The sequence below is a fragment of the Brachyistius frenatus genome, unplaced genomic scaffold (assembly GCF_029030835.1).
Source record: "Brachyistius frenatus isolate BFR_SWC_R1_liver_20210118 unplaced genomic scaffold, ASM2903083v1 Contig_57, whole genome shotgun sequence".
NCBI classification, from domain to species: Eukaryota; Metazoa; Chordata; class Actinopteri; family Embiotocidae; genus Brachyistius; species Brachyistius frenatus.
The window spans coordinates 2,042,501-2,057,704 of NW_027210656.1; the positions used below are offsets into that span (position 1 = coordinate 2,042,501).

The window sequence follows — 15,204 nt, forward strand, 5'->3', positions numbered from 1 at the left end:
GAGAGCGCTAACAACAAACTAGATTACCTCCCTACACACTCGCAACATACAAACACATCCCAAAAAAATACACAGGGAGCTTTCATCTTTTCTGCCACATCTCCAAAAAAGCAGTTTAACTCAATTAGCAAAGAATGTAATTTTATTTACAAGACTCCCAAGTAATTTGTAACGCACACACGCACGCACGCACGCACGCACGCACGCACGCACCCCCACACACACACACACACACACACACACACACACACACACACACACACACACACACACACACACACACACACACACACACTTTTTAAGCAAACTGTCCCTCTCCCACGTGGTTGGAGCTAAGAAAGAAGTATTCATTGCTCATGCATGTGTGTCAGTCTATGTGTGTGTATCTGAGTGTGTGGGCGTGCGCATGTGTGTGCATGTGTTTTCGGACAGTGGAAAGATCATGAGACACATTTACGTCAGATGAGTGAATCAGACAAACCACCACTAATTTCAATGAAGGATTCTTTTTTTTAAGGGAGAGGGAGGGTGAAAATGAGAAGTAAAAAGTCGAGGAGAGGCGGACAGTGCAGCGGCAACAATACGGCAACATAACCATGGAGCACAACACAACTTTTGCGCGCGTGTTTTTTGTGCGCAGGTTTGCACATCAAAGCTCTTTTTCTACTCAGTTGAGGACAGCAAGTCGCCAACTAATTGTTGTTTTGCGGCGTTATGTGTTTAGTAATCTGCCTCTCTTTGTCTCTGCATCTCACCAGAGACATGGATTAGTGCTAAAATGATGACTGCTTAATCCTTGATTTGCCTGTGCTAAATAAATATTAATCTAGCCTGCTCATCATGCTCTTGTAAGGTACAACGTACACAATATGAAAGAGCTTTGCTGTTACATAAATCACAGCCTTATCTTTTGGATGAGGCAAAAGCATGACACCACGCACACACACACACACACACACACACACACACACACACACACACACACACACACACACACACACACACACACCTCCTCTCTGCAATAACACAGCAAGTTGAACGGGGTGGTGAGGTGGGATTATTTGCCAAGTGAAATTAATAATCCTGCTAAATACAAAGCCTGAAAAAAAAAAAAAAATCTCTAAAATGCATGTTTTCTCTTGGGGTGTGTAGATACACACAATTACATACCAACCCGGGAGAAAATTACAAATATCACTCATTTGTGTTGATTCAAACCCCTCTCTATTTCTCTCAGCAGGTTTGTTTGGAAGAAATACTGCTGGGAACATGAAAAATGAAAGCTGCCATTGCTGGACTCTCTCACACACACACACACACACACACACACACACACACACACACACACACACACACACACACACACACACACACACACACACACACACACACACACACTTAAATTGACAAGGCCGTGGTAGTACCGCGCAGAAGAAGTTAAGCAAACACTGTCCACGTCAGTCAAGGATAGCACACACTCACGGACAGACACAGAGAGCAGTCTCTGACGCAGGCATTTCATATCCACCTGGCAAATATAAACGACTGGTTATACTGTATCAGCTGCCATGAGCCTCAGATTCTCTGCTTATTTCATGCTGTGACGAGTGTGACGCTCATGAAACAACATGTATGTGTAACTTATCTTAAGATTCAAAATTGCATATACATGACTTTAAATACTTGGCACGGCAGGCAGTCTGAAATTAAAAACGAAGTACTTTTCCAGCACTGAAATGTGTTTTATAAGAGCAGTACGTCAATGAAACCTATTATCAAGCACTACAAACTAATGAAGCAACTCCGGCTACTTGTTGCCAAAAGTTTATTCCTTTTTAGGAAAGAAAAAGAAATTTCAAAAATGTTGCCCTATTTGGTGAAAGATGTCTATCAGTATCAAGTGACCCAAAACATGCTGGCAGCCGTTAGTTATGGGACAGTGTAAGTCAACGCATTTTACCGCAGCTCTGAGTTTGCTGGCTTTCTTGAAACGCTAGTCGTTGCTCTATTATGGGCTGACCAGGTAGGGACATTTTGTCTGACCAGTGTGTCAAAATCAGCTGATGCATGTTTGCTTAACCCGTGCTTATCTGCCCAATTATAGTCACGTCCAAATGAAAAGAGAAGAGAAGAGAAGAGAAGAGAAGAGAAGAGAAGAGAAGAGAAGAGAAGAGAAGAGAAGAGAAGAGAAGAGAAGAGAAGAGAAGAGAAGAGAAGAGAAGAGAAGAGAAGAGAAGAGAAGAGAAGAGAAGAGGGAACATCTGCTTTTACAGTAAACAGTAAGGATACAGAAACACCTTGCTAATTGTACAGACATTTCTCAGACATGGCGACCAAATCTTCCACTCCTTTTCCAGGGGTAACAATAAAGTTTAAAGTTCAAACCCCCACTGTTTTCTAAAGACGGTACTCGGCGGGACCCGAGCCCTGTTATTATCTTCATAAACATAATCATAGGGCAGGTATCCTGACTGACGCCACGAGCTATGTGCCCCTCACTTAAATATCTCCTGAGCACTTCTCTGACACGCCACAAAAAGACCATTAGTGTCCTGAGCATTTCAACGGGGGAAGAATGTGCTCGCCTTACATTAGAAATAGCACAAATGAACACACATTTATACACACTCATGTACAAAGATGGGAGCAGGCATAAGGGATTTGCGGGAAAAACACACAATACAACACATACCTTTTGGCTTTCCGAGAGCTTGAATACTCGTGACAGGTCTAATTTCTGGACCTAGGGAATTACTAATTAACTTAAGCTTTCGGCTCTCTATTTAATTAGAGAGGTCTCCAAATGAACTTTAGACCAAAGCCATTTGCTTTTTAAACAAACCCCCTTTTTCTGACAGCTGTTGTGAGTTTGCCCTGTTCTCACAAAAAAAAAAAAAAAAACCCACAAGGAAAGCACAGTTGTTATTTATGCCATCATAGGCTCTTTTTCTGGTTACTGTGAGAGAGGAAGAAAGAGGACGGGAGGGAGGAGAGGGAGAGAAAAATGAGCAATAGAGTTGAAAAGTGTACGTTTTAATTGGATTTCGGTACAAACAAACAACTGTCAGATGTAATTAGCGTGGTTTTAGATTAACGCCGCAATATTCCTTTATCAAATAAACACCATGTCACGCAAATCTCGGGCCGGCGTGCTGAGACAGCGGTAAAATGGACCGACTACCTGAGTGTTCACTGCAGGAAATAACCACTACGAGATAAAAGTGAGACTGTAACATATTTAAATCTAACGTACAACATAAATGTTATAGTCTCTTTCTTTTTTTTTCTTTGTATGTATGTGGGTTGCATTGCTCTTTATATGTCAACCAAGGGACCATGGAGGTCAATGACAAGGCAACTGAAGACCACAAGTCAGCAAAATCTCTTTTTTTCTCTCTCTCTCATGAACACACACATGCACACGCAGATTGTGATTACTACAGAACAACGCCACGTTCAAACAGATACGGTACTTCTCTTTTTTCAAAAATTATACATACGATACCCTGTAAAGGGCAAGGAATCACTTAATGCTATATTTGAGACTATTTAAGCCTTTCGTTTAATAATATTCCAAAAGGGTGTCTCCCACAAACCAAACAGACCACCGGACCGTCCATCACCACATCGTGACACTTGTTTAGGTACTGTGCTAAGGAAGAGGTCCGTTCTCCAGCGCGCTTTGCTTTCTTAACAGTTCCTTCACAGCCGTCCTATATCGGCTCATCTAAACTGGGATGAAACAAGGCAAAACTCCCCTCTTTATTTAGTCTAGGTGCACAGAGTTGATTCATCAGTGAAACCGCTGACAAAACTAGCCCTGTTAATACCTACAATTTCATATACAAGAACATTCCAGCGCCTGTTCTGTTCTTCTTCTTCTCCACTGTCACAGAAAAAGGAGGCATATTTTTTTTTTTCTCTTTTTAAAAGCAAATAATTAAAGATTATTCCACAGCCGGTGCTGGCCCACAAAAAGAGGTAGGGTTTGAGAGGGATAGTGTTGGCTGAAGTCTCCTCAGGGAGTTGTGGAGACACATGCTTGCTCGCCGGTATTAGATCAGACTGAGACCTACACTGGAAAAGGAACGATCTTCACTCTTTTTTATCATTTTTTTTAAACTACTTTTCATATAATCCTGCAGTTACAAAATGGGACAGGACTATTCATATTTAATGTGACTGCATGGGTGAGTATTTTAGCTCCTGCAGATGACAAGAATAATTTGTATTCCTATTAGACGCACACCTTACTGTAAAACTGAACTGTTTTGCAGGTACGTTTAATCCATTCTTATAAATTCAAATGGCCTTTTTTTAACTTAATTTGAATACATTTCTGAATCTGTGCGCACACATTTTTATGAACTCAAAGAAATTTCAGTTTTATAATAATAATAATAATAATAATAATAATAATAATCTCGATGCTACCTCTTTGGTAAATTCATTTCATCTCTCATTACACTGTTTGTTTAAGACCACAAGTCATGCATAATTAATTAGCCACTTATTCCCTGACGAGCCTTGCCAATGGCCTTGATAGCCGCATGCTGCTGCCTTCAGGAATACCACATGCCAATCATGTCACATACCTGCAAAACACATGCACACTCAGGCAGACGCAGATGCTGACACGCATATAAATCATACACCGGGAAGAAAGTAAAGGTGATTTGATGGATATATTCGGATGAAAAACGGTCTCTTCCCCTCAATGGAACTTTTTTTTTATTATTATTATCATTCCTACAGTATCACTCGCTATTTCTCCATCTTTCCTGAAGGTCTATTAATGCGCATATGTCTTGTGACTGGGCTCGCTGCCTTTTCAATCCTCGCCTTTGTCTTTGGCCGACAAGGAAGGGAATGTATCATTTGTCATGAGACGTCTTGTGCTATTGTGGTGCATCTTTTCTCAAACCTGGAGAAACTTAGTCATTCATCAACTTTTCTTTCCCCCACTTAACTCTTTGGATGAGGTAGTTGTGCATATCTTCTCTGGTTTTGTTTTAATCTTGCCAGCTTTTGCAGCTCTGAAAATACTTTTTGAGAGCAATCGATAAAATGTGGCGTATAACCTTTTGTACTGTGTATTATTTTGTTGGGAAGTACAAGAGGGACAAACCTTTCTAAAATAAAAGGCTGCTGAATGGTTTGATGAATATGTAAGATGAGGACTTTGAGGCACTCACATGGACTGAAGGGCTGAGCAAGTGTCCTTCACAGTGACTGCATCAAGGAGTACAGAGGACAAACAATGTCACATCCTGAAAGGTAACTGCAGCTTTGAGTCTTGGTGAAATGAGTGTTAACATAAAAGCACACCAATAAAGCAAAAGTTTAGAATTAGCAGTGGGCAGGGAATTTCTCTTTGCATTCAAATTGCCCAATCTCTGTTTGCTATGAATTCACCCTGCCAAGCCTGTCAACAGAAAAAAGAGCATCAGGAGATGCAAATGACGGATGAGACGGACGACAACAACAGAGAACATGAGACAGACACACCGACAGAGATGTACAGAGAACGGAATCAGTGATTCAGTATGAGAAAAAGACGTAGGCCTATTTTTATTTTTTACCAGCCCATTATATTTGACCTGAACCTGAGAATCTCAGCCACCCTCAGGGCCCGCAGGACCTCAGATCAAACAGAGCGAGTACTCGAACACACGGCCCTGATTGTTCTTTCCCCACCCTGTGAAATACCCCCACTTCCACTTTGAAATGAAAAGAATAAACATATTATTCTAAATGAAATACCCAGACCCATGTTTTTCCACGGCTAATATCCTGTACGAGATGGCTGATGCAAAATAGGCAGTAGAGCCTGAGAACGGGACAGAGCACAGAGGGAAGAGAAAAATCCCCCTTTCTATTTTCCCTTAAGAGACTGATGAAGGCTTGGCGAGATGAGAGAGAGAGAGACAGACATAGAGACATGTGAGAGAGAAAGAGAGAAAGAGAGAGAGGGTAAAGCAATCCTGACTGGCGCTGGACCAACAGCAACAAAAACATTTAGATAACCGCGCTCAATAATGAACGATTTCAATGAGGACAAAAATTACATTTCCTACAGATAACATGCCCCCTTCCCATAACAGAGCCAAAAGAGCCTTGAAACCACGTCATGCTCCACAGTGGTGCGCTGGAGTATTATGTTAGGGGAGGGTTGTAGTAACTATATTAGTATCCTTTTACCCCGCCAGAGACAGTACTTTTACTGGTTGTAAGAAGATCGAGTTGGCAGGACTGAGAGAGACAGGGGAAAATATAGACCTTGTATGACAACTCAACTAGCTTCAATGGAAAAGCAACAAATCACTCCTGAACTGACTCGGCCTATGCTTTAACACTACCGGCGGCGCGGCTCAAACGATTACCGATCTGCAACACACACACAACAACAACAACAACAACAACAACGAGGGCCACTCAAAATAAAACACCACATACACATAACCCAGAATCTCTGCAGCACACTTGATCCTCACAGGTGGTGTGGGGTCACAGCAAGAACGCCCTCCCCACCTTTCCCATCGCTAAGCACTCACTTCCTTTCATGCCAAAGTCTGTCAAGTTGCTTGAGAGGGGAAGAGGCAAGAAAAGAGGAGATATGGCGTGGAAAGGAGGCAGAGAAAGAGAGAGGGAGTCTTTGTCCTCCTCCACTCAGCTCCAGCACGTTTCCTCCTCGGGTCTGGCCGGGATTAGCATATGAAAGCAGAGGGAAGGCGTGCAAAAGGTCAAAGAAAGAGGATCCTGTCCAATGAGAGACAACAAAAACAGGCCACACCGGCCTTTGTGCCGGCCATGTTCTTCACCACCCAGCCTCGCGCCCCTCCCTCGACCCACGATCATTTCCATACGCCAGATGCAATAGCAATGATGACGGTTGATCATAAATTACTCACAAAGTCAAGTCGAGCTGGGTCATATGGAAGTCACAGTGGCAATTTTAAGCTGCGTCACCACCCGCGCGCCCCCTCCCTGCCGCTGCCACCACAGCTTCACATGCACGCATCCACTCACAGAAAACACACCTGCCTCGCCATTTGATAGTTGCCTCTGCCCAGATGACATCCGATCAAATCCTCAGCAAACATCTCAATAAAGGAAAATGTAAGAGCAGTGTAGTTTGATTTGATCCGCGAAAGCCGCTCCCTTCCTTCCATGTAAATGCTACCTGAGCCACATCCATCCACTACATAATTGTACACTCCAGTGCTTTAGGGATGCAGTTTAGTATATACATGGAGGCTTAGGGAGTTTACCAGTCTCCGCAGTTACTCTATTATCATACATATTGCTTCACATGACAGCTTCCATCTGCTGGCATCCGAACAAACAGCCAAAAAACACTGGCCTTGTGTTTCCGGGGTCCTCTCCGGCAAACACACTCCTATACCGGCAGCGGCCTGAGACACAGGGACCGGAGGAGAGAGCGGGGGGGAAGAGAGGGAGGGAGAAGAGGGGTAGAGCATTTCATCTCTCTTTCATCTCTGTCACCCAGTCAAGCGTTCAATGCCCCATTCAGCGCCTGCCCAGCATTATGCAAAATAATGCTAATCCCCTTTCCCGTGCTTTCACACTTGTATAAACCGCCGTTCCTGCCTCTGAAAAGCAATTATATCAGTTTACGTTCCTGTCAAAAAACAGGATTAGCATGCAAGTACTAGTAGCACCAACTAGGCCCAATCTCTATCCACCTTTGGCAATCGGGAAGCACAGAACATTAAATGTTTGTCCACCCTCCCCCCGTAAAAAAAAAAAAAAAAAAAAGGAGAAAAAAGAAAGTCCTGCTGCTTGGTTGGGGGTCGCTATAAATGTGTTGTAATTAGATATTTAGATGGAATGAAAAGAGGGGCTGAAAGTTTCAGAGGCAGAACTTGTAGTCCCTGTTATTTTGGCCCGGGCCTTTTCTCTGCCAGAATCTCCGTCTTGTACAATAATCAAAAACAAATTCAGCTATGTCGCTACACAAGGGCCATACCAGTCTCCCGGTCGCAGTCTTGCTTCACAGACAGTATGTGTGTCGCACATGTGAAGTGACACGCAGAGACTGACACACAAATGAACTGTTGTTACTCCCTCCGACACATTGCTTCCACATGCGCACAAGGTTGCCTGTGCACATGCAAACACACACACACACACACACACACACACACACACACACACACTGAGCAGACGAGGAAGGATGGCAGAGTATTTTTGAATATGCAAATGCTCGTACAAGCAGAACGTGTGTAAATAGGAGTCATTGTGAGCTGGTTTAATCTGGACAGTCGGGCCTCTCTCTCTCTCTCTCTCTCTCTCTCTCGCTCTCATGTTTTTGGTGAGGGGGAGGAGAGGGATGCACACCCATCCCAACTGAAGACAGGTCAGGGACAAGGGACATTAGTCAGCAAAATTAGCAAGGTCGTCATGGCGACTAATGAAATTTGGCAAAGTGGCCAGCCTTAAATGAGCTAGCTGGTTATGTGCTAGCATTGTGGGGGGGGGGGGGGCTGCTGGCTGGCAAGCTGCTGGCTGGTTGCCTTACACACACCCATTATTCTCTTTTCTGCCGTGGTGGTACAATAGAGTCACTTGTATCTCAGCCGATACCCACCGGCAGTACAAGCTCTCCGCCTGACAATTTGCATATGTTAATATAATTAAGTGCTAATTACACTAAAACTCGCATATTCACAAGCACCCTCCCCGGGAGCTACGGAGAGGCTTGATCTCGTTCCAAGTCTTTAACCCTCCTCCGTGTCTAGCTCGGTGTGTGTGATAGAGAGAAATTGTGTGTTAGTGGTGGTGGTGCCCGAGGGCTGACACAGGAAGCCCCCCTTCTTTGAGATATAATGCTGAGCTGCAGTGAACTTCTTAGCCCCCGCGTCCCCATATAGGCCTCCCTCAGACCCTGACAGCACTACAGCAGACCGTCACCCCCAACACACACCCACACACACACACACACACACACACAGGTGTTAAAAACCTCTTTGCATCAAAAACTACAAGCTTTGAACAGTTGCATAATATATATTGCGTAAAAGGCCACCTATGAAAACTCTAAAGAAGTGCAAAGGAGAAAGTCTAAAAAAAGAGAACTTCACCGTTGAGAGTCAAACACAATTGATTCAAAACACAGGTTGAGTTTTCACATCATTTTTCGTCGATTCCAACTGCACTCCTCCGGCTTGGACACCTTGAATATAGAGAATTAATTTATCCTTAGTAAATTCAACCGGACGCCACTCGTGAAGAGAATGCTGGACACGTTCAATATTGACTCCACAGAAAGCAGATGACCAGAAGGACATTCAAACCAAAGATAACTAACAAAAAAAAAAAAAATCTACGTGATTCCCTCCAGTGAGTATGCTTGTATGGATGTGAGAGTGTAGGCCTGCCGTTTTGATAATGGAGGACAGGCGATTGTGCTTTTCACATCGTAATGGCCGTGAATCAGGGAGGAAGCCAAGCGGTCGTGCTACAATTAGAGTTCTTTTGTGCCTCTTCCTCTGTCTCTTTCTCCGTCTCTTTTCTTGTTTTCAACCGCTGACACTCTACCTATCATGGGTATGTTAAAACAGTCTACTCTACTCAGCGTGCAAAGGCTGAACTTGTATGTGTGTGCGTGTGCGTGTGTGTGTGTGTGTGTAGGGGTGTGAGGGGGGTGACTGGGGTCTGAGTGGAGGGACATTCACACTGTGTTGTTGCTGGACACGCAAGTACACACGCATGCACACACGCGCACCAGATGGCACAGGAAGGAGGATTAAATAAACGCACATGCACAGACACACACACACCTATTGGCAGACAGACGCCTCTGTGTGCACTGTCCCCCTAATGAATGTCTATTGGGAGTCAGAGGGTCCAAGCTCATTTAGTTGACTCTCAATGAGATGCAGCATTATGACTATGGTAATACGCTCTTCCCTTTTCCCAATAATCATACGCAGGTCATTGTGTCACAGTGATTCATTTCTATCACACACATACGCCAGATGTTATTACGCAGGAGAGTAAATCTCTCCAATGGATGTCGATGGGCTTCTATGCAAAAAAGGTGAAGTGCAGAGGAGGGGGGGGGGGGGGGAGAAAAAAAAGAATAAAAAAATATATATATTGTTATAGCAGTGCAGCGTGTTGTAAGCTATACTGCTCGCTCGAGCATGACGGCTGGTAATGCAGGTTTGGATGTAGCTCTGTGTGTGTCTCTTTGAGGCGCGGGGTGGGTGGGTGGGTGGAGGTTTGGGGGGGCGGGAGCTCCCCTTCGCTAATACCTGCTACTCGGATTACCACAGCGTCTTAAGTATTCAACCGGACTCATATTTTCCCTTTCTGCCTTTTTAGCCAAATTGGCTGTCTTTACGGTGTAAAGCAGCGATATAGCCCTCCTTACTAAGGGCCTATGGGGGGGATCCACGAAGAAGAACATTAAAATGCAGCGATAGCCTTGTTGCAAAGCTCCTCTCTATTTCTTTCTCTCTCTTTCTGCAGCAAAGGCTTCTAAATCATCCAGCCTCCTCTATTAGACGGGAGACTTATTGAGGTAGAAACCATAAAAAATGAAGAAGGGAAATTTAATCCCTGAAATATTGATTTGCACATTAATATCAGATAGGCAGAGGGCAATCTAGCCGGGTGGAAATGACACATTGTCGACCCCTAGGAGAGGCCCGAGCCAATCTTCCAGCTGCATGTGTCTTAGACCCAGGAGTTATAGGACAGACTCAGCCCCTGTCTCTCTCTCTCTCTCTCTCTCCCATCCTCTCCTCCTCCCAGTACCCTCTCATCCCTCTTGCACCCCCTCCACCCCCCATCCGCACCCTTAATGAAGGCTGCAATGCTGAAAATGCATTAGCTTTTAATAATCAAGAGGCATTTTCAAGCCAACAGCAATTGTCCTCTCAGGGCTGTCTGCCCATCTTTCACACTATATGTTTTTTTTTTTTGTGTTTTTTTTTTTGTATCCCTCCCCTTTATTGCTACGGGTAAAATGAACGTTGCAGGCAGCTTAACTAACATGGAGAGATATACACACCCAGTCTTTGATAGTGCTAAGACAGCCAGCGCAGAAAAACAAAAACAAGGGGCCTGAGCTTCTGCAAACATGAACCTCAAGAATTCCCTCATTTGCAAGACAAGAAAAATAACAGAGATTTTGTTATTTTAGAGTGAGACAATACCATCATTAACTGATGAAATTCACTGCAATTAGACAGGGTCATCCTGTTTCCTAATTTCACTTTCTAATTTTCTTTTTATTATTAGTAGTATTAGGCCTGGGTGCATGTTTTTGTTTTGAAATATACAATTTTATGCAGATTTAATTGAACCGTCTGATAAGACTTCTGATTCATCCTGTCCAAAAAACATCACTGTTTAGTTTATCAGTGTAGAAAATTGATATGACATAAGTTAACAATTTAACTGATAGAAAAACAAACGTTTTTCAATTTTGTTTTTATATTTAAAAAAATATACCAGTGTAATTGTAATAATAATCATAATCATAATCATAATAACAATACTATAAAAATTAGTATTTCAGATTATTAAAGCAGTAAGAGCGGTCCTTATTTGCATATTGACAGTCTAAAGGAAATCCCATTTTGATTAAAATTGAGTATTACGTATTAAAACCTGTTCAATAATCCAAACAAAATTTAAAAGTATAATGTGTTTGTAAAAAGTGAATTAAAAGCTTCCGTTTTCGGGGGTAAATACGCTCTGAAGCCCATACCAAAGAAAGCAAGAAAAGCCGTATAAATAGACACAATCCTGTAAAAAGGTCGCGTATCCCATATTGGCGATCCGTTCACTTTACAGTCTCTCCATACACACACACTCACTACACCGTTACATACCCGGGTTGGAGACTGACTGGCCCCTTGGCCCTGATGTTTTGTTTTTTTCCTCCCGTGCGATCGATGTCCCCCCTGTCACTGTCGCGTCCCAATGCGAGCCAAATCTATCTACCTAACTCCAAAAAAAAAAAAAAAAAAAAAAAATACCATCAGGAGGCAAAAAAAACACCTGAGAATCTCCACCTCTCCACTAAATAAAAACAAAACAACACTAATCTACAACTTAACGAAGATGTTTCAACCAGCATCTCTTGGAAATAAAAGAAGTCGATTTTATATCAGGAAATTGTCTGAGCCCACCGCCGCGGATGGGGACAGAGTGTGGAAATGGAATTTACAGACTATGAATGGAAGGCGGAATTTAAATATGTTAATGTCAATACATGTAAATGGGGAATGAATTTGGAATACAGTCATATGTTTCAAATGCCGGTGCTAAAGAAAAACAGGGGACCCAGGAGTTGGCTGGCTCTGAAGGGACTCTCCGTGCTATCAGTAGCCCAACGATCGGTCTCCCTCCTGGGCGACGCAGCCACCCACGCCTCGGTAGAGTGAGACTACTTTTTAAGCGCACCAGGTAAAGGTGTATGGGGCTACGATTGGCGATTGTACGTTGCTTTTGTAAAGACCCTTTGATCGTGGTCTTACTTTGGCAATTTCAAACATATGCACTTATTCAGACGAAGGGGGGATCGTGTCGGGAGACTGATCGTGTCACTTCGGCCGTGAATGCCTGGAAGGTGCATGAAACCCCGATGTGTTCAAAACTGGCTTTGAGCGCTGCGGTGCATCTAAATTATGAGTTGAAATGAAACATCTGATGGCCGCAGACGGAAATTTGGAGTCGGGAAGTGGGAGAAACAGCAAACCGGACACCTCGACTAGGAACAAGCTCAAAGCGGACATGTCCGAGAGATCGGACTCATGGAAAGGCACCACCATATCCGCACTGCAAAGCCACTAACGGGGGGCGGGGGAGGGAGGGAGGGAGGGGGGGAATGCTCGTCTTGTCTCGCTGTATCTAACGTGGAACATTCATGGTGTCTGTCCGCCACACAATCTCAACAACATTCGCAGAAAACTTTGCAAAAACGGCAGGTCTGGACGTGGTATCGTATTGTAGCCTAGTAGCACGGACACATGCGTAAGAACGCCTCCAACCCTGTCAGTCGCTTGTTTTACTGTAGCCAAAGCGCCGGAGTTGCTCTAACATCACGATATCCGCCTTGATTCTGGACTAAAAACACCCAGCACCTGTTATCCAAACAACCCCGATGTCAAAGATCCACCAGCGAGATAGATAATCGATACCCGACCCCTAAATTTAACACACACACTCCAAACTACTCAATAAAAGTTAAAGGGAGAGGTGGAAAGGAAAAAAAAACAACAAAAAAAACAACCAACTTACTTTCTTCCCCCTCCAAAACCGTCACCTCCGCTTCTCTCTTTGCTCTTGGGTTTATAAAACAGTCACATCCAGCGGCTTGCGTAATTGGACAATAAAAAGGTGAAAAAACAGGGAAAATTACAATAATCCTCCAACTTTATAATGGGAAAAGGGGGTAAAATCACAAATGTCAAGCGTTTAGAGAGCTATCCCTTATTTTGGTTCCGGTGGCGGTGAAACGACGTGTCGACGGGCTGCCTCGCAGTTTCTCTTGTGGACGGGGGTCGGGAAACGGAGGAAAGGAAATGAAAATCCGATATGTCTTTATTCTGCTAATTATTATCGTTTTAGCCCTGTTTAAAAAAATGGCTGATTAAGTTGAGTGCGCATGTCTTTGTGTGTCTATTTCCCGATATGCACTCTGGGAATGGGTAGAGAGACAGAGAGAGAGAGAGGACGAATGAGAGAGAGAGAGAGAGAGAGAGAGAGAGAGAGAGAGAGAGAGAGAGAGAGAGAGAGAGAGAGAGAGAGAGAGAGGGAGGGAGCAAAAGAGAGACGGAGAGGGAGGGAGAGAGAGGAGAGAAGTGTAATTAGTGAGTTGATCAACAGTCTCCACATTGCAAATGACGCGCACACGGAGCCCTGGCGGCCGCATAGGTCTATGCGCGCAGAAAATCCTTTTGTATGGTTTCTCCTCTCTAAGGGCCAAATCACATGTAGAACAATGGACAACCGCTTCCCAACAGGCTGGACTCAGAATTACTTACAAGTACTTAGAAGTCATCTTTTACAATGAAAACAAGTTTTGCAGATGCATATTTCTGCTTCGTAGAGCACAACGCTCCGGCACGGCTTTCTTTTAGATTTGATTTAACAAATATAAGATGACTATTTTCTTCTGTCCATGCTGCTTTTTATGTGCATTACATCATTTTGATTTTATTGATTATGACACCACAGGTGAAATACTTTTTTTCTAAGATGCGCAGAATGAAGCGTCTTTGCAGATTCCGAGGTAATGTGAGACTATAAAACATTTGATTTTTATATGGGTTTTGGAACAATTTATGAAAATGAACGACAGCTGAATTTTTTGAGTAACACCTCTGATCAATAATGTGCATAAAAACATAAAGAAAAGGCACCTGGGGAGAGAATGAAAAACACAAAACTGTCTATTGCTGCGCATCAAAACGGACCTGGGTGGAATACATTTTATAGGTAACAGCATTTTATGCACAAAAGCACAAAACGCATTCACATACGTGTGTAATTTATGCTCCATGTGGATGCATGGTTTGTCTTTTTATATTGTTTTCTGTCATAATATGCTCGTTGTTTTCTGAAAATTAGGATATTGCATCCGATCTGTTGCATATATGGTACATATGAACAGCCAAGCTTACAAATCAAATCCATAACGCGTCACAGTAATATACCACATGTTGGAAAGTCATCTCTGCCCTTTCGGGACCGCTGAGGCCCCGTGTGGGTTCAATAGAACCGAAGTGCAAAAATCCAATACAGGGTCACACAAAAATCCCCCTCTCTATTCTTAGTTCAATTCGCTGGCGTTTACATTTAGTGTCCTTTCAAAGTGCATCGGTCTTTTGGCCCTATATCATTTCAATGCAAACCGTTTACTGTGTTTCCCCACCGGTTTCTTAATAGAGGCTTTTGGGCAAGAGGAAGACTTTACACAGTCTCAATCGGGGAGAAAATCAAGAGATCTTGTTCTCCTTCATGGAAAAAAAAAAAAATCGAAGCTGGGGGTGAATTGAACTGCAGGAGCCGGGGCTTGGGATGTGATGATAAGGCTGCTGCTGGCAAGTGAAGTACTAGGTCTACTTTGCAGCCACATTGACTGGACTGCACCCATACCAACTGGATCCTTAAGAAGCCAAGAGATCCGAGCCCGACCCGACCCGAGGCTGTTTATTCTGGGTT

The 15,204-nt window shown here is 43.5% G+C and overlaps 1 protein-coding gene across 1 annotated transcript in view; it reads right to left on the minus strand.

Moving 5' to 3' along the window:
• The window catches only part of zfhx4 (zinc finger homeobox 4), an 85,662-nt gene extending 72,020 nt beyond the window's left edge, over positions 1-13,642 (minus strand). Inside the window, 1 exon segment of the mRNA XM_069705532.1 lies at positions 13,279-13,642. The gene's annotated coding sequence lies outside the window, so the exon portion shown is untranslated.
• Positions 13,643-15,204: the final 1,562 nt, after the last annotated feature.